Below are 24,794 nucleotides of genomic sequence, written 5' to 3' on the forward strand. Positions count from 1 at the left end.
AGCTTTAATATTTTGTAAGTTATGGCTATTTGAAGTTAGGGTTCCTGTAAAATCTGATTTGCAGGATATCCGACTTGTGGAGCCCATATCTCCCTTGTTCCTTAATATTTTTGTGTAAATCTAGTGTCTAAAATTAACTTCAGAATCTTATAAATCTTTTCAAATTGGTTTTGCATTCATATCTGTTGTGGTTAATGAGTTATGAATTTTATAAAAAAGTAGTATGATTCTGTCACTTAGAAAAGTTATAATTTATGTAGATCATTTGACTAGGGTTTTATTTGATTTATAAATTTTATGATCTTGTATGATATGTAGGCTATCTTCTGTAATTTTTTTATGATTTTTAGGCACGTCTAACTATTTTTAAAAAATCGGATTTCTTGCTACCGTTAATCTACCAGAAATTGGAAATTGTATACTCTTGTATTTTCTTAGGTTTTAATTGATATTTGATCTATTTTGCTGTGTTCTTTTAATTCAAGAAGTGTTATGAAGTGTTTGGATCATGTTAGAAGACTTAGACCATAAGGTAGTTGTAACTAATTAGGAATCTTAACCCTTTAGGAGACTAGAGTTAGAATTCAATGTAAATTGTTATTAACATTTTCTTTATTTCTTTTATTTTCTTTAGTTTCTTTATTTTTTATTACAAACAAAATTGGTAAGTAGCCCTAAGGTAAGTACCAAAGAGGGCATTTGCATGGAGCTTATATGGAGCTAAACGGGAGTAAGCTAGGGATATCATTGCCATACTAGAAGAGAAGATCCTTTTTTAAAGGTAGCTTGCCACAATGATAACTGCATTTACCAACAGGTAAGTAGCTCTAGACTTCTCGAATAACCATTGGTATGAAATTGTAGTAATAATAGAACTTTTATTTGGTAAATTAAAATTAACTTTGTTTTTAATTTAACTGACTTTTGCATATATTTAATTTAAATAAATACTTTGTAAATTAAAATTAATCTTGTTTGTAAATTAAACTAACATTGGCATGTAAAATAAATTTAATTTAATACTTAGTAATTGTAAAATAAATTTGCATGCTAGAAATCTTTATTAGGTTGTAATTGTTTGGGCTTTATGTGATATTAGAAAAAATTACACATGTACAGAATTAACTTAGTTCAATTATCCTTAGGGTAACTTAGTGAAAATTAATTAATTAGGTTAAATAGAAACGTAGGGTTGTTTGAAATTGAATTTGTTTGTAAATTAAATTCTCAATAATAAATTAATTTTAGTCATCTAGTAAATATCATTTAAATAATTAGCAACCCCATATATAGGAATTACTTGTGCGTGAAAATTGTATGTAAACAACAACCCTTTTGTGAATTATTTGCGTGTGTAGGATTAGAATTGCATTTTTTAGGATGAAGTTTAATAAAGAAATGATAAACAAGACTTTTAAAAACATTAGTAGAGGACTAGCACTCGAATTAACGAGGTTAGACCAGGCGTAAGGGGTGCCTAACACCTTCTCCTTACGTACCCACTATCCCGAACCTAGACATTGGGCTATGGTAATGATGGTTGTGGAAACTCTGCAAGGAGTAAGTTGCCATCCATGACCCTCAAAAGAAATACTGAATATGTCCCGGTTATTACCCGGGTGGCGACTCCTGTCTATCTATACCTTCGTGGCATAAATCCTTAGTACCGTGGTAGTGTTATGGGAAGACGGTACTTACTAGTGGTTTAATTCTATTAGGATTGTATGAAGTGCATGTCTGAGAAATGCTGTCTATGGAAGTGGTACTTAAGTGAGATCATTGTGACTCTACCATCTTTCCTGGACATTACCTGGTGCATTTTATATAATTCCAATGGATGATATTTCTCCTCACTCCCCCCTCCCCCAATTACAGATACTTTAGGATTAATTTCCATCAAAATAACAACACTCATTCCATTGATAAAACAAAGTTAAAATCATAACAGAGTTAAGGTGTTAAATCTTAATTTTGGAATTGTCTATCCAAGAAGAATTCTTTTTAAGTTCTCGGATTTATTTTCCTTTGTTTTCAGTAGTTATTCAGCACTAGTTTTAATTTCATTCCCTCGTAACTTTTGGTAGTTTAAACAGTCAAAATTAATGTATAGCTTAGTATTTGTGCTTATAAATTCCTCGTGGAAACGACACTCTACTTATCACTTTATTACTTGTTAGCGATCCGTGCACTTGTGAGGTTGTAAAACCAACAAACAAGTTTTTTAACTACTAAAATTTTATTTTATAAAAAAATAATAATGATCTAAAATTATTTTTATTATATCTTTTGAGAATTTTAAAATTTTTAAGATTACAATTTCAAGTATTATAAAATTATATTTAGAAAACAATATTTTTTAGATAAATTTTCAGTTAGATTTATAAAAATAGTGAATTTATTTTTTAAAAAAATTATATTAGCATTTAAATTGTAACACCCTAGGCAAATCCCACATCGACAAAACACGGGAGAGATGCTGGGTTTATAAGTTTTTAAACCGTGAGGGCTTACAATATCACTAGTTACATTTGTGGTATCGTGGACTCCTCTAGTACGGTGTGTGGTGCGAGGACGCACTAGGCGTGGGCTTGTCACGACCAGGATGAGGTTGGGACATACTTGTTCAACCGTGAAAACCGTGTCCCACATCGAAGAAAAGATTTGGGCCATATATGTGGAGCCTTCCTCACTTTGAGAATAAAACCTCCCAAGGGACAAATTCGTGAGGCCCATGGACCAAAACGGACAATACTAACTGGAGAAGGATCGGGCTGTTACACAAATATATATATATATATATATATATATATATATATATATTATTCAGTAGAAAATTATTTATAGAATTTAAACATATATTTCTTAAAAATTTCTTATCTTTAAAATCTAAGAATTTTAATAATTATATTTTTAAAATTGTCACATAATACCCGTTTTTTTTTTTTTTACTTTATTTATCCTTTTACTATTATATATCAACTAATTTAAAATATAATAAAAAATAATTTATTTTATACATATAAAATTGACATAGTCATATATTAATAAAATGATAAACAAAGCAAAGAAAAAAATGTCATATCAAGATGATTTTTGAAATATTATTATTAAAATTTTTATACTTTATATATAAGAAATATTTTTAAAATTAATATTTAAATTTTATAGATAATTTTTATTAAATACTTTAATATATATATATATATATATATATATATATATATATATATATATATATATATAGTTTAGACCATTTTTAATCTAACAAAATTTTAATTAAAAGGTATATCATTTTTGTAGATATATAATATGATAATTTTAAATTTAAGAATTTTAAAATTAAAAAAAGAATAAGATATTTCAAAAATTGTTATGGCATGACATTTTTTTCGTACTTTATTAATCATTTTATTGATATATGACTATGTCACTTAATTTAAAAAATAATAACTTATTTATTTATCAACACTTTAAATAAAATTATAATTAATTTAAAATTTTATCATAATAAAATTTTATAATATGATTATGAAAATTAAAAATATATGATAAATACATAATAAATTGTATTATAAAAATAAAATGATGAATAAATTATAATTATTTTAAATGTTAAATTCTTAATATAATTTAAAATTAAATTTGAAAACTTTATTTTAGCATGCATATTATTTTTTATGTATTGACTTTATAAAAAAAAAAAAATAACAAAATACTAAATCGTTTTCTCTTGTTCACTATGTGACAAGCTAAATATCTCTCTTGTTTGTTTAACAAGTTTTCAATTGTTTGTTTTTTCTTTCTCTTCTTTTATTTTTTTGCTGTTTCGTTTCTTTTCTTGTTATGGCATCCTCAAGTAGTCAGGATCGGGCAATTGACGACATGTACTCTGAGTTACATCTTGAGGAGACACAAGGAGGGTTTGTTTTCGATGATGAATTACCGCCGCAAGAAGATGAGGTTGTTACATTGACGTTCTGTATTGGAGGCTGGTTAAAGGCATGCTTGCGAAGGATCTGGGTAATAATGCGTTTCTGTTCCAGTTTGTGCACCCTGTGGATTTAGAACATGTGATTAAAGGCAGTCCTTGGAATTTTCAACAAAATCTATTGGTTTTGAAACAAGTACCACAAGGAGTGAACCCTAGACATGTTGCATTAATGAGGGTGGAATTTTGGATTCAGGTTCACAATTTACCATCAGGTTTTATGTCAGAACGGGTTGCTAAGGAATTGGTCAATTACATTGGCAATTATATATGTTGAAGCAGATCCGAGGAATTTCACTGCACTTTGGAGAGACTATATGCGCATAAGGGTGTGTCTTGACATTAATAAGCCTTTAAAGCGCCGTACGCAGATTAAGAAACCTGGCGGAGAGTGGAGTTGGGTTAATTTTAAATATGAGCGTTTATCGATGTTTTGTTATTTTTGTGGGATGTTAGGCCATTCGGATCGTTTTTTTGCTAAGCTTATTGATCACCCAGGAATAAAGAGAGACCAGTTTGCTTATGGTTCGTTCATGAAGGCTGAGTCTCTACGTGTTACAAACATAGGTGAGAGGTGGCTTCTTTCTGAATCGGATTTCCTTGTTAGTGGTCGTAGCGGTGGTGATGATGCTCCAATTCCGATGGATTCTGATTCTCCTACATTATCGGGATTTGTTCCTATTCTGAAAGATGGAAATCCTGAAAGTTTAGTGGTATCTAAAACTGGCATGGTGCAAGCTTCCGTGCATGGGAAGGAACTTCAAAACTCTACTAATGATACTGCTGGCGTGATAGTAGGGGAGCCAAAACGTCGATGTACAAATAATATGGAGCTGAATCCTGCAGTGGAAGAGGATGATGATGTTGGGTCAAAAAACTTAATAGAGGCCGGTTCTGATTCCCAGGCCTGCCTGGCCCAATGAGTGTACAAAGTTGGAACTGTCGTGGGCTTGGCAACCCACGAATAGTTAAAAGATTTAGGACCTGTTTGATTTAACTGTTGACTATAACTGATAGCTGTTAGTTGATAACTGTTATTGTTAGCTGATAACTGATAGTTGATGAGAGCTGTTTTATGTTAAGTGTTTGATAAAATTATATTTATTAGTTATTAGCTATTACTGTTAGCTGATAACTGATAGCTAATTATAGATGTTTTATGTTAAGTGTTTGATAAAATTATATTTATTTATTACTGTTGATATGTGAAATGACTAATAGGGGTATATATCATATAATTTATTTTATTATTTAAATAAATATAAAATTATAAGTTTATTATGTTATATTATTTATTTTATTATTAAATTAAATATATAATTATTAAATTAATATATTATGTTATTTAAATAAATATATAATTATTAATCTTTTATATTATATCATTTATTTTATTATTCAAATAAGAAAATAATTATTTTTTAAGATAATTAAATAATTTTAAAAATATAGATAAAATAATAAAATAATTATTATTGCTAACAGAAAAATTTATAATTAATTTTAAGTTTTTAGATATAAATAAATATTTTATATTTTATATTATTAATAAAAATATTTTAACAAAGTTGAAATAGTTAATTAAAATGTTAAAATTATAAATAAAAAAATAAAAATATTAATAATATTAATTTTCAAGTTAAATAAAAAATGATAATATGGTCAAAATAAAAAATAAAATCAAATCAGCTATTAGCTGATGAAAAACAGCTTTAAAAATAAAACCAATACAAACTGTAACTGATGGGTAAATTTATAATTAATTTTAAGTTTTTAGATATAAATAAATATTTTATATTATTAATAAAAAATATTTTAACAAAGTTAAAATATGTTAATTAAAATATTAAAATTACAAATAAAAAAAATAAAAATATTAATAATATTAATTTTCAACTTAAATAAAAAAGGATAATATGGTCAAAATAAAAAATAAAATTAAATCAACTATTAGCTGATGAGAAACAGCTCTAAAAATAGGTATCATATCAGTTGAATTATAGCCCTCATACTGCAGCTGATAGGTATTATATCAGTTGCCCACCTCTATTTTTTTCACCTCTATTTTTTTAAACTTGCTTAACACTATAATTTATCTATTTTGGTGTCTATCAGCTATCATCTGCACTATCCAATTTGCACTATCCAAGAGGTAAACCAAAACACTCCTTGGTGTCTACAAAGCGGCCCAAATTAATCTTTTTGATGGAAACCAAAAATTGGTAGAGACAAAGTAGAACGTGTTAAAAGAGCTTTGGGATATGATGGCTCTTTTGTAGTTAATCCTGTGGGTTTGAGTGGTGGGTTAGCGTTGTTTTGGAAGGATGCTGATTTGGTTCGGTTACTAAGCTATTCGAGGAATCATATTGATGTTGAAGTATTGGTTGATGGCTTTCCTCAATACCGTTTTACTGGATTTTATGGATTTCCTGAAACTTATAGACGTCGAGAATCTTGGCAGCTTCTTCAGAGTTTGCATTCTAAGTCTAGTCTTCCCTGGTGTGTTGTTGGTGATTTTAACGATTTATTATCTTTAGGGGATAAGGTTGGACGGAGGAATCAGCCTAAATGGATGATTGATGGTTTTCAAAATGCAATTAGTTCTTGTGGTTTATTGGATTTGAGAAGGGGAGGTGATAGGTTCACATGGGAGAAGGGTAGAGGTAGTGAAGACTGGGTAAGGGAAAGATTAGATAGAGCTCTGGTTACTTATTCTTGGCAGAATATTTTTCAGGATGCTTATGTTGAGACATTAGTTGCAACAAACTCAGATCATAGCCCACTGTTTTTGTGTTTGAATACAACGCTTGTTGTTTATCACAAGAAGCGATTCTGTTTCGAGAATTCATGGAGCTTTGAGGAGGAATGTCGTGGTGTTGTAGAGGAAGGTTGGCAGAAACAGGTTTCGATTCCTATTGATGTTCGAATTCAGCATGTTTGTGCTAGGTTGAAAGATTGGGTTGATAAGCAAAGGGATCGTTTCAAGCACAGGTTGAAGTTGTGTAGAACTCAAATGGCACGTTACAGTAATAAAAGGGATTTGGTTTCTTTGGAACTTTATAGAACAGCCTGTGATGCTTATAATGATTTATTGTTGCAGCAAGAAACTTTTTGGAGATAGCGTTCTAAACAGTTCTGGTTGAGGGACGGTGATCGGAACACTAGATATTTTCATCTGATGGCTACTACTCGGAGGAAAAAGAATCAGATTCAGCAGCTCAAAAATGGCAATGGTGAGTGGGTGACATGGGAGAATGGTTTAGATCAAGTGGTTATTGATTATTTTCAATCTTTGTTTACAACGTTGAATGGTGATATGGAGGAGGTTTTGCGACATGTTCAGGCACGTGTTTCTTCAACAAATGCAGATTTTCTTGTTTTGCCTTATACTACTGATGATGTTGAGAATGCAGTTTTTGGAATGCATCCTGACAAAGCTCCTGGGCCGGATGGATTGAATCCTGGTTTTTTCCAAAAATACTAGGACATAATTCATGATGAAGTGGAGTCTACTTGTTTGGATTGCTTGAATGGTTCTGCTTCTTTGCCAGGTTCCAATTCTACCTCAATAATTTTAATTCCTAAGAAGAAAACGTCGGAGTATATTAGTAATATGAGACCTATTTCTTTGTCAAATGTCATAGATAGAGTTGTATGTAAGGCTATGGCAAATCATTTAAAGCTTGTTTTACCTGATGTTATTTCACATGTTCAGTCTGCTTTTGTTCCTGGGCGCTTGGTCACTGATAACATTATGATTTCTCATGAGGTGCATCATTTTATTAAGGGTAAGAGACAAGGGAAGAGGGGTGTAGTAGCTTTAAAAACTGATGTTTCAAAGGCATATGATAGAATTGAGTGGGTCTTTTTGCCGGCTATTTTACAAAAAATGAATTTCCCATTGGCATGGATTGAAAAGGTGATGAATGTAGTTTCCTCTGTTGATTACCATGTTTTATATGGTAATAATGCTTATGGTTCTATCTTGTCTTCGAGAGGTTTGCGCCAAGGAGATCCTTTGTCTCCGCATCTTTTTATCTTGTGTGCTGAAGGTTTATATATATATATATATATATATATATATATATATATATATTAGTTACAAAAAAACTTTCTCAAAATGGAACTTTCCACCTTATATTAGATTTCTTTCTTTAATATATAAATAGTGTATTGTCTGTTTTGATTCATGTATTCATGCTTTTGTCATGATAGGCTGAGGAGGAAAAATATAGATGTTATATTGCTTTCATAATATTTATCTATATAAGATTTATTAATACATCATTCATGTTTCTCTCGGCTTTTGTGAACTCCATTTCTTCCATGCCTTCTCTAGTACTATACTAATGCAAAAAAGCTTTTATGTGGAACATGGGAGTGAACTGCTCACTAGCCCTCATAAATATCTCTTGGATTGATGTGGAATTGCCAATAATAGTGGAGCCCATCTTCAAGCTCGTTAGAGGGATGTCATGGATTTCACATTGATGGGACCCATTTAGCAAAGTAGGATGAGTTCTTGTTTTGGACATTGATTATCTGCTCATCAACTTCCTACGTGCTCATCTTACCATGGAACATTATTGATGCTGTGAGATATCTACCATGGCAATGATCAATAGCACGCATTATGTTCTTAGCATCCCACATTTGTTGTGTGAGTTCTGGTACAATGATCACACGATTTTGCTTAGATCCATGGGTTGTGAGAGTTGTAAAACGAACCATGAAAAAGTGAAGCCAAGGAAATGGAATGAGATTCACCCTCTTTTTTTATCTCATTCTCACATTTAAGGCCCACCGTGATGTTCAAATTGCCGACCTGGGCGATCTTCATCACCAACTTCTCCATTAGTGAAACCACCACGACTACCACACCGCGGCAATAACCACCATGAGGTCCATCATATCCACACCTTTTAGAGGACTTAGTAGCATCTCCATCTTTAAGGGCACCTTGATCGATAGATCATCGAGTATTGTTGAATGGCATCTTGATCTCATGCACATAAATTGTTATTTTTCTCATTCTCTTTTAATATAGTGAAGCTAATTTAAATAATGGTTTATGTTCGTTTGGGTCAGTGAGCAAATTTAGTTCAATTTGCATGATTTTTAATATTTTCAGACCTTATATTAATTTTAAAAGCTTAAGGGACTTAATTGAGCTTAAACTTTCTTTAAGAGCTTAATTGTGCTTTTTTGTATACTTCAGGGGCCAATTTGAACATTTGGCCTTTGATGAAAATGAAGGTTTTATCCTTTAACTTAAATGATAATACGTATAATTTTAAAATTATCCATAATTTTTAATTTTATAAATAACACTCTTTTATGTTAAACTTAGGTAATTCAACTTCATTATATAATGAAATCAAACATTAATTTTAAATTATCATAAAATATTAAAATATGACCAAATGAAACTTTTTTTTTTTAAACAAAAACCTAATACCATGAGCTAATTTACATGCATAATTAATTCATCATTTTTAATTTTAAACAACATCTTTACTTATTCAAAATTTTAAAGACTTGTTATTATATTATATTTTTATTTTATTAAATTTAAGTTAGTAATTAAATTAATATTATATTATAATAGTTGAAGTTTTAAGTTAATAGTTAAATTAATTACTAACATATAAATTTATATATAATCAAATTAAAAATATAATAATTTCCAAATTAATAAAAATACAGTTGAATCCTTATAGAGTATTTCAACTTTTACGTATCTTTTAGAAAACCTTAATTTTTACATATTTAAAATATTTTAAAAACTTTATAAGTAAAAAATAAAATTTATATGTTTTAACTTTTCATGCATTAATATATTTTAAAAAATTTACACACGAGAGAAACTAAATAGTTATTCAATGAAATTTAATGATCTCATCAATATTCAAGAGATAGTCCTCTCTTGAAGAGAAAGAAATTCCTAAATAAATTAAAAAATTAAAAAAATATATATTTTTTAAGATTTTATTTGTGAAAAGAAACTAAATTATTCTAAAATATTTTAATTTTATGCATTAAAATATTTTAAAAACTTTACGCATGAAAAAGAAAACTTTCTTTTAATACATGTTAATATATTACAAAAATTTCACACACGAAATAAATAGGTATTGAATTAAATTTAATGACCTTATGATCTAAAAGATCCTCATTTAAAGAGAAGGAAGCTCCTCAATGAATTAGAAAATTTTTGGTATAATTACATGATTTTGATAAATATGTAATTTTCTAATCATCAAATTAATTTCTCTTGTTTATGTTATTTAGATTAAAAGTCTCAGGTTATTATTTTGTTTCTCTAAGATAAAAATCATCGAAATTTAACATTCACAGTTACTATTGAATATATAGAACAAGAAATCAACATGTAAGAAAATTTTTGAAAATATCAAGACAAGCTCTTTGTGGGAAGATTATAAAATACTCTCGGTATACATAAAAGTAATGCTCCCTCTCTCATAAAAAAGTAGGCTTTCTTTATAATGTAGAGAGTAGGTCCCATATGATTGTAAGAGATAGTGTACATGCACCAAATGCACCTAATAATCTCTCCTCTTTGTGATTTTGATCAATGAAAAGTTAAACAAAAAATAAAAGATCAAGAGAGAGGGAGGGGCAAATTGCCAAAGGGGTGATATTAAAAAATTAAATTATCAAAAGGGGGTGGGATATAAACTATTTACCAAAAGGGGGTAAAAATTGATGAATTGACAGAAAGAGAGAGGGAGACTAAACTATGACTAGCGTCTAGAGGTCAAAATGAAATTAAATTAATCTATGTGGACTGAAATGAAAAAAATGTTATTGAAAACAGGAAAAAGAAATACACGTGGCAGCAAGGTGCTACCATAAGTAGCGATCAAGAGGTGCCTAGATTTCCTCTTCCCTCTCGTCTAGCGTGAAGTGAACTGACTAAAATATATATATATATATATATATAGACACACACTACATGGTGGGAGACAGGAGATTAAATGTACTAAAGATTAAATTTTTTGTACACAAAGGAGTGTTGTAAAAATTTTTCGAATGCTTGAAGATTAAATGTGTAACACCCCCGTTGCATAGCCTGGTATATTTCACTGTTCCGGTGACCGGTGTCGGTCCGGACAATTAATGAGATTAGGGCCACACTTAAGACAATTTGAGAAGCCATAAACACAAATAATTAGTAATGTTTAATTAGTTAACTATAAATAAGAAAAACAGAACATAAGAGGTTAAACGAGCCGAGAGTCACAGCGATGAGTGACCTCCATGGAACGATCACAAGTCATTTTAAACTCAAATTTCAAACCGTAAAAAGTGACGCTGCGGTCCTTAGGACCCTTATGAACACAGTGGAAAAGAGAAAATCACGAAAAAGAACTGTTAAGTCAGTCAAATAATTAGGTCAGAGAGCCGAAAGAAATATTGGATTATTTGCAAACCGGGATGAACCGGCGATGGGCAATTTGGTCACTTGACCCCGAGAGCTGACTCCTGACCTAACTGTCCAATAAAATCGGAGAAAAGAAAATTTCGGAATCGAGAATTAAATTAAAGAACTAATAGAAAAAAATAAATAGAAAAAAAAGAGAAAAAGATGGAAAAGTCAAAGTTGATGACATCATGAATGATGTCATAAACAAATTAATTAAGTGAATTATTAAATGGGGAATTTTGGGTCTTCAAAAAGGGATAAACATAAAAGAAAACAAAAAGAAAAAAAAATTAAAAACCTCATTTTTCCATCTTCCTTGCCGCCCCACTTTCTTCTTCATTTCACCATTGCCCATCTTTCATTAAAGCTTGCACTCAAGCTTTATTCCTCCACTCAACCTTAATAACTCCCTTAAAAACCTCCCTAGAACTTGTTATTGCAACTTAAAAAGGAGATTACAAGAAAGAAAGAAGAAAGGAGGAGAGGAATTAAAGGCTTGGCATTTAAATTGAGGTTAGTATGCTAAACTCTTCATTTATCCATTCAAATGCATATGTGATGGTTGAAAATGAGCTTAGAACTTGATTAAATGAAACAAACATGGGAGAAGGACTAAACTGAAATTTCGTCCAGCCTAAAGGGAGTATGGATTGCATGAATTTAATGGGTTTGAATGAGTTTAGGAACCCTACTTAATTGATTGATTATGGTTTAAAGTTTTGAATTTAGTTAATTGCACAATTTTAGTGAATTAGGGTTTGGAGGCTAGGGTTTGTGAACCAAATTTTGGAGAAATGTTTAAATGATGACTTTAGTCTATTATAAGATGAAAAATGGTCAATAATGACCAAAAGAGATGTGTGGAAATTATTGGAATGAAAACCAAATTCGTAGGTCCAAGCATGACCAAACCCACTTTGAAGGACCAAAACTCAAATTTTACAAGCCCAATTGATATGCCACCAATTGGGGATGAAAATAGACATAAAATAGCACAATTTTCATTTAGGAACCATGGCCAAAAACTGACCAAAACTTGGTGAAACAATTGACAAAAGTGAAATGAGAGCAGGCTGCCATCGATTAAATCGACCACATGAACAGTAACTGTTCATTTGGTCATAACTCGAGTTAGACAGGTCAAATTGATCTGAAATTTGGCCAGGGGTTAGAGGAGATATAGATCTAAAACTTTCATGAAGAACATCACCCCAAATTATGCCATTAACCCATTCAAATTATTGAGCAAAGTTGAGTTATCAAACCTGCAACTCTGCAGATTTTCAGTTGAGCAGTAATATTTGGATGGCTATAACTCTCTCTAGAAAACTCGGATTTAGGCGATTCTTGAACCGATGGAAACCTAAGACATAGTAGAACATTTCATCTGAAGAAAGTTAGACCAAATTATGAACTTAACTTGATCAAATTACTGACCAAAGTTGGATCAAAATCTGCCAGAACCCAAGATACCAGTATGAACAGTGCACGTGAACAGTAAACTTATTTTGGCCATAACTTGAGCTACAAAACTCCGATTGAGGTGATTCAAAAATGAGAATACACTTAATACAATAAGGAACATTTTCTATGAAGGAAGTTTCGTCAAATTCCAACAGTAGATCGACCAATGGAACAGTGCAACTTCGGAGCACAAAACCGAAAATTGGCAATTTTGCCAAAATGACCTAAACTTTGAGAAAATGACCGAGACCAACAAGTTTAATGACCAAAATGTGGTATGTGGGTGAAGTTGGAATTCCCATACCTATTAAGCCTTAGAAAGTCAACTATTTGACTTGAATAGTGCAGTGAATAGTAACCCAAAACACAAAATTTAAAGAACGTCGAATTTAGCACGTTAGAGCTAAGTAATTGTGAAGCTAACTTTATTTTGGATTTATGTTAAGTTCTAGTACTGAAACATTGTAAAATTGTGTGTTTCAGTTGAAAAGAATATCGGGAAGGAACCCGAGGAACCGAGTCGAGGCTAAGGGACGACTCGTTTGAGGTTTGTGCACAATAAACCCTATTTAAGCATTTTATCCTTAAAAAAAAATTGATTTAGCATGCAGTATGAATTTATGAACTTTTGTGTTGCCACCTTGTGATCAAATTGTAACTTTGGAAATTAATTTGATTTTTGTATGCAATATTTGAATGAAATGTTTGAAATGGATTTTATGTTCACACTTAGCATGACAGTATCACATTTCCTCCTCCATTTATGGGGTTGAGATCGTTTATTTTCCTCCCTCTCTGGCTTGCCAGTTGAGGTTGTAGATCGGATGAGTACTCATTAGCTAGCTAGCCACCTCCCTTATTGATTTCGATTAATGGGGTTGTAGATTGCTTTGTCGTGGTGTACAACGCGGTATTGATCGAAAATTTTGTGTCATTGCTTAAGTTGTGTATGACTTTGGCAACACTGTGTTTATAAAATTGTTTGACTAAACTGTGTTTAATAGATTATTTGACAAAAGGGTATTATTATGAACTTCGATCATTATTGAAATGTGATTGAGAAACATTTGAATTGCTTTTGGCAATGAATGATTTATTTATTGCAGTTTAAATTTTTATTGTGCACCACTGAGTATTTTTATACTCAGCGATAGCTTATTTTGCTATCGCAGATAAGAGCAAAGAGAAAGCAGCAGAGTGAGCTGCTGTTAAATCGAGGACTACTTGGATCTTTTGTACGAGTATTATTTTATGCCATTGTAGATAAATTTTGATGTAAATATGGAAATGTTGTATGTATCAATATAAAGTCGAGCAGTTGTAAATAAATTGTAATAATATTATTTTAGATTTTCTTCTGTAAATTTAATATTTGTACATATGAATTTCCTGCTTTATGTTTTGTGAATGGAATTATTGAATATGCTGAGTTGACAAATTTTACTTGGATTGTGGAACTGTTTTGAAATGAATTGATTTGAGTTGAATTGTGAATTATTGGAGGTTGGGAATTGTGAAACATTTTTGGGAGTGCTTTTTACAGGTCTTTGAAGAACTGGTTTCTCAAAATACAGAGGGAACTCTGTCAAAATTTTTATAAAAATTGCGGCAAAAATTAAAATGGACAAAAATTTTTACTAGTATTTAAACTTTGAATAAATGGTTTTTAATTCCTACCAAAATGCTCACCACTTCCAAAATGTAAGAAAATTGTTTTAAAATCCCTTGTAGGATACTTAATGAGTTATCGGTAGGTGAAGTTCGGTAGTTCATTAAGTATTCTACGGGATTATGTTATGCCTTACGGAGGGGTAAGGTGTGACAAAATGGGAGACGGGAGATGTATAAAACGAATATATATATATATTCGTTTTATACATCTCCCGTCTCCCATTTTGTCACACCTTACCCCTCCGTAAGGCATAACATGATCCCGTAGAATACTTAATGAAATATATATATATATATATATATATATATATGTAATACCCCGTTTACATAGCCTGGTAGATTTATATATTCGTTTTATACATCTCCCGTCTCCCATTTTGTCACACCTTACCCCTCCGTAAGGCATAACATGATCCCATAGAATACTTAATGAAATATATATATATATATATATATATGTAATACCCCGTTTGCATAGCCTGGTAGATTTCACTGTTCCGGTGACCGGTGTCGGTCCGGACAATTAAGGGGATTAGAACCATACTTAAGACAATTAGATAAACCATAAACACAAATAATTAGTAATGTTCAATTAGTTAAGTATAAACAAGAAAAACAAAACATAAGAAGTTAAACGAGGCAAGAGTCACAGCGATGGGTGACCTCCTCGAGAATGACTGCGAAGTCGTTTTAAACTCAAATTTCGAACCGTAAAAAGTGACGCTGCGGTCCTTAGGACCCTTATGGACATAGTGGAAAAGAGAAAATCACGAAAAAGAACTGTTAAGCCAGTAAAATAATTAGTTCAGGGAGCCGAAAGAAATATGGAATTAATTGCAAACCGAAATGAACCGGCGAGGGGCGATTTGATCAATTGACCCCGAGAGCTGACTCCTGACCTAACTGTCAAATAAAATCATAGAAAAGAAAATTTTGGAATTGAGAATTAAATTAAAGAACTAATAGAAAAAAAAAAGAAGAAAAAGAAAAGTTAAAAAGGTATTGACATCATCATGGTGACATCACCTATGAGGTCATAAATAATTTTTAATTACCTAATATTTTGACTAAGTCAATTAAAGGTTAAATATCCAAAATAAAGAAAAAAAAAGTCATTTCCCTCATCTTCCTCAAGCTAGCCGAAACCCTCTCCCTCATCTCACCATAGATGAAACTCCATTAAAGATTGCTTCAAGCTTTTAAACACCCATTTGATCCTACTTTACCCCAAATTCTCCCATAGAAACTTGTTTTAGTCACTTGAGAAGGAGATTGGTCATCAAAGAAAGAAGAAAAGAAGAGGAAAATTGGAGAACTCAAATTCAAGTGAGGTAAGCACACCAATTTGAAAGTTTGAGATTTAGTAGTTGTGTTTATAGCTTGATTTACTTATCAATAAACTTAAAATTAAAAAAAATTATATGGGGAGGAACAAACTGAAATTTCGGCCTATTGAAGGGGGGACATCAATTGTATGGCTTGAGAGTTTTGAATGAGTTAAGCACCTTACTTAGTTGAATGATTAGCATTAAAACCATTAAATGTAGTTAAATGCATGAGATGAATGAGTTTGGGTTTGAATGTTAGGGTTTGTGAACCAAATTTTGGAGAAAGGCTTAAATGATGACTTTGGTCTATTGTGAGATGAAAAATGGTCAATAATGACCAAAAGAGATGTGTGGAAATTGTGAGAATGAAAGTTAAATTCGTAGGGCAAATGGTCATGCTGCTGGCAGCATGACCAAGCCAACTTTGAAGGACCAAAACGGAAATTTTACAAGTCCAATTGATATGCCACCAATTGGGGATGAAAATAGACATAAAATAGCACAATTTTCATTGAGGAACAATGGCCAAAAACTGACCATTTGACCAAAGTGAAATGAGAGCAGGCTGCCACTGCACAAACTGACCAAATGAACAGTAATTGTTCATTTGGTCATAACTCGAGCTAGGAAGGTCAAAATGACCTGAAATTTTACCAGTAATTAGAGAAGATATAGATCTAAAACTTTTATTAAGAACACCAACCCAAATTATGCCATTAACCTAATCAAATGATTGAGCAAAGTTGAGTTACTGAACCTGCAAAACTGCAGATTTCAATTTGAATAGTAAAGTTCCAATGGCTATAACTCTCTCTAGAAAACTCCGATTTAGGCGATTCTTGAACCAACAGAAACCTAAGACATAGTAGAACATTTCGTATGAAGGAAATTAGACCAAATTATGGACTTAACTTGATCAAATTATTGAATGAAGTTGGATCAAAAATCTGCCAGAACCTAAATTGCAGCATGAGCGATTGCGTGAACAGTAATTGTATTTTGGCTATAACTTGAGCTACAAAACTCCAATTGGGGTGATCCAAAAATGAGAATACACTTAAGACAATAAGGAACATTTTCCATGAAGGAAGTTTTGCCAAATTCCAACAGTAAAAGGGCCAATGGAACAGTGCAACTTGGAGCACCAAAACTGAAAATTTGACAATTTGGCCAAAAGGATTTAAGCTTTGAGAAAATGACCAAAACCAACAAATTTAATGACCAAAATGTGATATGTGGGTGAAGTTGGAGTTCCCATACCTATTAAGCCTTAGAAAGTCAACTATTTGACTTGAATAGTGTAGGGAATAGTAACCTGAAACACAAAAATTTCGAGAACGTCGAATTTAATACGTTAGAACTAGGTAAATGTGAAGCTAAATTTATTTTGGATTTGTGCTAAGTTCTAGTACTGAAACATTGTAAAATTGTGTGTTTCAGTTGAAAAGAATATCGGGAAGGAACCCGAGGAACCGAGTCGAGGCTAAGGGACGACTCGCTTGAGGTTTGTGCACAACATCACCCTGTTTTAAAGTTCATTGATAAAGTGAATGAAATATGTATTTTACATTTGCTTCGAATGGTTAAAAATTTATTTGTGACATTATTTATGATGTTTTGACTTAAATTGTTGAAAGTTACTGTGTATATTTGAAATGACAATGTTTAGCAAATTATTAAGATAAGTTTTGAAACCACAGTGTCATAACCATATATTTGAACACCTCACTAGCACGACTAGTGGGGGTAATTAGTTTCGAATTTTGATTCCTTCTCTGAAGAAGTATTGAGGTGTGCTAGTAGAAGAGGATGTGAATGGATATCCATATATTTGAGCTAGCTAGCCTTGTGATGTGATTTCTCTTTAGCCTCCGGCTATTGAGATTCTATTTGTTTCGAATGGCATGATCTAACTATGGATTTTATGAAATGTGATTTGATACTTCAAAATGAAATTGTTTGGGATTAAAACCTCATAAATTATGTTTTGTGTTTAACTCGCATGCTCAGTTCAAATTTTGAATAAATGTTATTTAATTTTTGCATAAAGATTATTTTAGTATGTTGTGCACCACTGAGTCCACCACTGAGTCCTAGTACTCAGCGATAGCTTCTATTGCTGTCGCAGATACAGAGACTAGAGGAGCAGCAGACTGAGCTGCTGAGGTGTGAGGAGCTATCAGCTTAAAGTCTTCGGGTATAATTTATACCCTAATTGTAATTATTTCTTTTGATGTATATATTGCACATAAATGTATGGACATGTAAAAATGGGTCTTGAGTAGTTTGTATAAAATTTATATAAAGTTGTAATATATATTGTAGTTTGAAATTCTCTTAATGTAAATTTGGTAATGATGTATCTAAATTATTTTGTTTCTAACTAAATATGAATGGAACTATTTTATTTAATTTGAATGAAATTGATTGTTAGTATTTTGATGATCATTGGATAGTGGATTTGAAATTGAAAGTTGATAAATGTGTTGAGAACTTGATTGAGATTGCGTATGAAATTGAAGCAGTTGTTGAGAAAATTTTTAGAAGTGCTTTTTACAGGTATTTGAAGAACTGTTTTCTCAAAATACAGAGGGAACTCTGTCAAAATTTTTATAAAATTTGCGGAAAAATAAAATGGGCTAAAATTTCTAACTAGCTTTCAACTTAATTACATGTTTAAAATACTTGTTAGAAATGCTCACCACTTATCAAAAATAAGAAAATTGTTTTAAAATCTCTTGTAGGGTACTTAATGAGTTATCGGTAGGTGAAGTTCGGTAGTTCATTAGGTATTCTATGGGATCATGTTATGCCTTACAGAGGGGTAAGGTGTGACAATATATATATATATATATATATATATATATATAGAGAGAGAGAGAGAGAGAGAGAGAGAGAGAGAGAGAGAGAGAGAGAGAAAGAGAGAGACACACACCACATGGTGGGAGACAGGAGATTAAATGTACTAAAGATTAAATTTTTTATACACAAAGGAGTGTTGTAAAAATTTTTTGAATGCTTGAAGATTAAATGGGAGATGAGAGATGTATAAAACGAATTTAAATAGAGCAGTTTGCAGTCAGATGCTACTAACATTCTCATCTACCAAAAAGCCACTCAGACCAAATAAGACAAGACAAGACATGACAAGCCTTCTAAAATTTCATTTCAGTCGAGGGAATCACACGTCAGTCGAGGGAATCTATTAACTGATGTGCGGCAGTCTTAGTTGCTACCATTAGTAGCGGCTTGCTGCGGGTTTTTTTTTTTTTTTTCACTCATGAAATTTCGCGTGAGATGAGAGTGTCAGGCGCTTGATCGCTACTTATAGTGGCGCCTAGCTACCAGGTAACTTTTTTTTTATTTTTTTTTTCTATTTTTATTTTATCAGCTCAAGCCGGATGAGTAATTTTTTTTCTTTCACTTTATTAGTTTCACACAGACGATAAAGTAAAATGTGTCAGATATCAAGTCGATCGCTACTTATGGTAGCACCTTGCTGCCACATGTATTTTTTTATTTTTTTTCTTGTTTTCAACATTATTTTTTTATTTTAGTCCACATAAATTAATTTAATTTCATTTTTACTCCTAGACGCTAGTCATAATTGAGTCTCCCTCTCTCTCTGTCAGCTCATCAATTTTTACCTCTTTTTGGCAAATAGTTTATTGAAGGAGTGGAAACATGTAAATTGTTAGATTATAGCATTGAATTTAAAATTTTCTTTTAAGGTTTCATGCATCATGCTACATCCATTATGTGCCTGTTGCACTCATTTCATATAGGCATTTTAGGTAGTTTTTCATCCATTTTGCCCTTATATTTTAGTATATTTTATGTTTTTAACTTTATTTTAGCTTATTTGTTAACTTTAGTTACTTTATATTTAATTTTTGTAATTTTATTGTTTTTAATAGGTTTTTGTGGTAAATTGAGGGTCAATGAGTGCATTAGAAAGTGATTTGAAGAAATTTGGAGCTCCTTGAGCATGGAGAAAAGTTAAAAAAATAAAGCCTTAAAAGATCAAGTTAGCCGAAATTTGCTTGAGACTTTACTTATGATGTTGCTTAGGGTATGTCATATTGCTTAACCTTAAGCCTGGTTAAGCCGCAAGTCAAGCACGGCTTAAATCCTACACATTCAAGCTTTCATCCCAAAACCTGCTGAGAATTGCTTAAAATCCTGCTTAAGGTAAGTAGCAGTGCTTAAGGTGCAGCACAGGTCAAGCTGGAAGTCAAGCATGAGCAGAAAACCCATTTTATTCCAAGCCTGCCGAGATTTGCTGAGGGTTTACTTAACCTTAAGCAGACAGTGCAACAAGAGGCTCTGAAGAAGCTGCTTAGGGTTAAGCAGTACCCTAAGTAGACTGCTCAAAACGTGAATAATGCTGCTGACTTGGATAATTTTACAGCTCATTTCCTATCCACTCCTTGGCTCTTATCTATTTTTAGGGCAACCTTTGGGATCATATAAAAGCATTATTTTCTAGCTTTTGCCACAAGAGGAAACGGGAAGAAAAAAAAAGAAAAGAAAAAATTATAAATAGAGAGAGGAGGAGTACGCCATTTTTTTTAGGGAAGAGCTGCTGCAACCATATTTGGGAGCTCCAGAAATCAGAGTTTTGGGTTCTTCTACCTGGGTTTCTTTATTTTTAGTCCTCTTATCATGTTTTTATTTACTTTTCCATCAATCTTTCTTATAAATACCAACATGAGTGAGTAAACTCTTTGGATTTCAAAGTTGAAAAAATATGTTTTAGATTAATTTGTGGATTTAGACTGGGTATTTCTATATTTTATGTAAATATTAGTTTTGATTCCTCCCTTGTGTACTTGTTTTACTTGCCTAATATTGGTACCCATTGGGTATTGTGTTAATCTTTGATTGAATGACCGAAAGGTGAAAGTCATTGATAGATAATCAAGGATTGGAACTTAAAATTACTTAGATTTAGAAATAAACTAGGGTTTTAAGAGGAATTAATGATTGATTACAAAACTTAATGGGTTTTAAATTAATCAAACATTGTACGAAAGTATGTTTGGTTATTTTAGAATACACTTTAGTTCGCTTGAAAAAGATATCAAAGGAATGTAGAATCAATCTCCTTCAAACTCTATTTTTCCTTAAAATTGAAATACCCAAGTCAAATCCTAATTAATTTATGCATAAACTCCCAACTCTGGAATCACTTTTAACATAATTAGACTTTGATTTTAATTACCCATTACTAATTTAGTTTAATTGCAAACTAGATTTAGAATTTATTTGCTTGCTCTTTACTCATTCCAATTAGATTAATCAATTTACTTTGCTCATTTACATTTACTAATTATTCATCAATCATTAGCCTAAATAATCGTTTCATTCATAGTTTGGTACTCAAATGACAAATCCTCGTGGGAACGATACTTGATTCATCACTCTATTATTTAAGACGACCCGTATACTTGTAGATACGCCCATCAGTGCCTAATTAATTTCAATGCTTAATTGTATATTAAAACACTTTTAATATGTATTAGGATCTATATTTGCCATTTAAGATTTTTAAATTAACAAATTAATTCAATTGAACCCTAGTTTAAAAGAATAATATGTGCGCTAATATTTTGATGCACTATTGATGTAATTGGCACCTTTAGGAAGCACCTAGGACCCCAAATGTTATCCCTCTAGCTTGTCCGCACCAAGATCACCAATGGGCAGCCCCCAATTTGCTTCTCAAACCTTTGCCAACCAATTATAAATTGAGTTCTTACCTTTAGAGAGGTTGTATGTATGTATAGGACACTAGAAATAATTTCTAGCAATTTTAATTCAAAGGGAATGGAGTGATTCTCTTTGAATTAATGAAAAAAGATGAAGAGAGGAGAGGGAGGAAGAGGTGCCGCCACACATAAGAAAGAATAAGAGTGAGAGTTTCTTCTTTTCTTTTCCTTTTATAATTAGGTCATCACTTAAACCCTATGCCACATGTCACCTCCACATTGCATCTTATTTTTAATTGGCCTAATCACATTAAGCCAAGTGTCAAAGCTAGACTTAATCTTGACTTTGATCATCTTACATGATAGGAAGACAAATGGCAAGCTAATATGGTGTCATGTGTCACCATCTCATGGTGTCACATGTCACCATGTGAAATGACCAAATTACCCTTATATTGTAATTTTGAGTTCTCAACCCAAAATCATTATTTCTCCTCTTCAAATCAATTTATATCAAATATAAATTAATTAATTAATCTCTATTAATTAATTTCTTATAATTAAATTCATATTTAAACACTTTAAATATAAATTTAACTTATACTATACATCCAAAACCTAGATTTTATTTCAAGTCATACTAGAGACTTTGCAATCTTATTGCAAATTAAACCTAATTAATTAATTAATTAAACTCTTTAATTAATTAATTAAATTACATTTTACTGGTGATTGTCTTGTGTATGTGTGTGACTCACTAGGCTAACTAGGCTCATCACTAATTGGCAATGAGATATGATATTAACTCTTAATATCATCAGAACCCTTTCTTACCATAAATAATTTCTCTAAATCATTCTAGGCATCTCATAGACCATAGTTAACACCTAGCATAGCGTATCATAGCCACCCAATTAGTAACAAGGAATACCTTAAATGAACCTTTAATTATATGTTACCATGCATTAGAATCTCTCTATTACAAAAATCCCAATTTGAGCTGGAGTCATGGTTTATGTCAAACCCCATTTGCTATGAATATTATGTTCTCTTTTAATTTCAGTTCTTGATTAATTAGATTTTCTTGTCAAAAACTCTTTTCTGACTAAATCTATCTGTCCTGACCAGAAACTTGAAACATCAAGAATAATTAAATGAATATAGGACTTTGTCCCTATTTACTTAGGGTAACAAATTCTATCTTGATCAACACCTACCTCCATATATAACTAGTAGGAGTCAACACATGCCCATATACCCATACACAGTACAAGTATGAAAGCAATATCAAACTCAAACCACCTATATACACCTATATACAAGATAACTATGTTATCTCAGGTTTAAAGATTATATGCACTAATATGATATATGACAATGCATTGACAAGAGTAAACTCCATGTGCTTGTCATATGCGTCACTGGTTCGGCCTACTTATTATGCATAAGTGCCTATCATGTTTGTTATATGGCATGAGACTCACCATTCCATCTTATTTATATCTCATGTAAATACCTTGGGAACAAATATGATTACAATCTTTCTGGATAAGTCATGTCCTTATTGTGAAGTATCATTGATTGTGAACCAATTTATGATACTTTGTACTAGAAATACTGTCACTCGTATTCTTAACAACTTAAGAATAGAATTTCTAACAAAATATCAATGGACCTTTTCTATTACACATAAATATATTATGTAAACGGAAAAGTGAAATTGCCTTTTATTAATAAAATATGTACAAGATACATACTAAATTATATGCTCTAGGGCATACTACTAACAATCTCCCACTAGCACTAGAGCCATTCATTATAATATCTTAGACCCATCTTCTCAAGATGTCGGTCTAACTGAGCTTGTGACATATGCTTCGTGAATGGATCAGCTGGATTTTCAGCTGATGCTATTTTCTGCATAGCTACATCGCCTCGCCCAACTATTTCTCTGATAATGTGGTACAGCCTTTCTATGTGTTTGGATTTCTGGTGAAACCAGGGTTCCATAGCCTGTATGACCGCTCCATTGTTATCACAGTAGAGTGGAATTGCTGACTTAATGGAAGGAACTACTGCAAGTTTCGTCACCAACTTCTTTATCCAAACAGCTTCTTTTGCAGCATCTGATGTAGCAATATACTCAGTCTCTATAGTGGAATCAGCAGTCGTACTCTGTTTGAAACTCTTTCAACTGACTGCACCTCCATTACAAATGAATAAAAACCCAGAGGTAGACTTTCTATCATCGATAGATGATTGAAAATCAGAATCAGTATAACCATCCAATTGCAAGTCACCACCTCCATAAATCAAGAATAAATCCTTAGTTCTTCTCAAGTACTTAAGGATATTCTTGATAGCTATCCAGTATTCCAAACCTGGATTGGATTAAAACCTGCTAGTCAAACTAATAGCATATGCGATATCCAGCCTAGTACACATCATTGCATACATTAAACTTTCAATAGTCAAAGCATATGGAATCTTGGCCATTTTATCTCTTTCTTCAGGTGTCTTTGGAGACATCTCTTTAGAAATGTGGATACCATGTCTCACTGGTAACAATCCTCTCTTGGAATCAAGTATGTTAAACCTCTTTAACACCTTTTCCAAGTATAGACTTTGGGATAAATCAATTATTCTTTTCACTCTATCTCTATGGATGTGAATTTCAAGAATATAGGTTGCCTCCCCTAAGTCTTTAATGGAGAATGTATTTGACAAGCATACCTTTACAGCTGTCAACATACATATGTCATTACCTATCAACATAATATCATCCACATATAAGACAAGGAAAGTGATAGCACTATCATTAACCTTCTTATATTCATATAGCTCATCCACATTTTTGATAAAACCAAATGACTTAATGGCTTCATCAAAATGGATGTTCCAACTCCTTGAAGCTTATTTCAACCTACAAATAGATCGCTTTAGCTTGCATATCTTGGAATCATCATGGGATTCAAAACCCCTAGGTTATTCCATGAAAATGTTTTCTTCAATGTATCCATTAAGAAAAGCTGTTTTGACATCCATCTGCCAAATCTCATAATCATAGTATGCAGCTATTGCTAATAGAATTCTAATTGATTTAAGCATGGCAACAGGCGAGAAAGTCTCCTCATAATCGATTCCTTGCCTTTGGCGAAATCCTTTCGCTACTAGCCTTGCTTTAT

At 31.7% G+C, this 24,794-nt stretch overlaps 1 pseudogene; it reads right to left on the reverse strand.

Annotated features, from left to right (window-relative positions):
• Positions 1-8,250: 8,250 nt before the first annotated feature.
• On the reverse strand, positions 8,251-8,935 carry LOC131177986 (tubulin beta-1 chain-like; annotated as a pseudogene).
• Between the last annotated feature and the right edge of the window lie 15,859 nt (positions 8,936-24,794).

This window comes from Hevea brasiliensis, chromosome 2 (assembly GCF_030052815.1).
Source record: "Hevea brasiliensis isolate MT/VB/25A 57/8 chromosome 2, ASM3005281v1, whole genome shotgun sequence".
NCBI classification, from domain to species: Eukaryota; Viridiplantae; Streptophyta; class Magnoliopsida; order Malpighiales; family Euphorbiaceae; genus Hevea; species Hevea brasiliensis.